This window comes from Octopus bimaculoides, chromosome 5 (assembly GCF_001194135.2).
Source record: "Octopus bimaculoides isolate UCB-OBI-ISO-001 chromosome 5, ASM119413v2, whole genome shotgun sequence".
Lineage (NCBI taxonomy): Eukaryota > Metazoa > Mollusca > Cephalopoda > Octopoda > Octopodidae > Octopus > Octopus bimaculoides.
Genome location: NC_068985.1, coordinates 126,190,754 through 126,192,251, shown reverse-complemented (window position 1 = coordinate 126,192,251; position 1,498 = coordinate 126,190,754).

The following is a 1,498-nucleotide window of genomic DNA, read 5'->3' as shown; positions in this document are numbered from 1 at the left end:
GGGGGGGGGGGACATATACGCCATAGAAACCGGGAAACCAATCCCATGAGCCTGGCTAGGCTTTAAAAGGGCGCATAACTAAAATAAAATATTAACTTGTTAAGAACTGATAATATTCTGTCCAATATCCTTCATGGTGCTCTATAATTTGCCTCGTGACACTAGCATCAAGAGGCACTCTTCATTCGGCCATGTGCAAGCGGTTGAGATGATTGATGAAGCAGATGAACAACTGGGCGTGACGTTACGTGGGGGATAAAAGGACACAAGTATGCGGAAGATGACAGAGGGATGCATATTTGGGACAGGGTAGAGTGGATGATACTCCACATGAGAGGAGAGGTAATGCATTACGAGCTATTAATTCTGTGATGTAGGGTGTGAGAGGGATATAGAGACGGAAGCCATGAGGAATGAGGTGGTGGTGAAGACAACGGCTAACGAGACTGGTACGAAGGGGTACTGAAAAGTCCATAGCTTTAAGGATATCGTGAAAAGCCTGATTGGAGGGTTAACCTTCCAAGTTCTTTTACAGAGCTTAAAAAATAAAACAGAAGGACTGCTGCAATAAGCATGTGAATCTGAGAGGGGAATATTTTGAATAAAATCATAATTAACTGATTCTCCTGCATTTTCTTTTTCCCAAAGCCAGGAATTTTCAGCACCCCATCGTATATATGGGATAGCGGGTAATTTTAAATAGTAGTTAAGAAATTTGGCGGTATGGCTGGATATTACTTGAAGAAGAGAGTGAAGGATTGCTTAAAAGGGTACGAAAGTCATGAAGGAAGAATTTGAGAACAGGCATATTGGTCGAGTGGAAAGAGAAAAGGGACAGGAGAGATGAAAAGAAAAGCTCATATTAATTTGGTACGTCGAAAACAGAAAAAAAAAAACAAAACAGTGGGTTTTCTGTAGCTGACACAGTTTTTGAAATTTTAAAATTAAATGAAACTTTTCAAATTTCGTATATTGATGTAATTTTACATGCGGAAACTGACTTTGTTATCACTTGTTTCAGAAAAATTTTAGAAAACTGTTACAGCAATTTAAAGTTTGATAATTTTTAGCTAGTCAGAAATAGGATTTGGAAGCTGGCATTTTCTGCGTGAAAGCTGTCTATCAGAAAATAAAAAAAAAAAAGATATTACGACGAAGAGAATTGAAAGAAGTTTTGAGGTTTTAATAAGTTTTAATGTATAAAGTCATGCGAAACGGTCGAACAAGCATATAAATAATTTTTAAATGAAAAAAAAAACCTCGATTTTTTTTGCGAAATATTGCAAAACAAGGTGTATATTAGGGTTTAGGCTAAGGGTTAGAATTAGGGTTTAGGGTTAGAGTAAGGTTTTAGGATTATTGTTTAGGGCGAGAATTTGGGTTTTGTATAGGGTTAAAGTTAAGGCTTAGAGTTGGGGTTCAGGGTTGATACGCTCGAACAGACATATAAACAACTTAGAAAAGAAAAATCCCCAATGAAAGATTTTGCGAAAAAAAA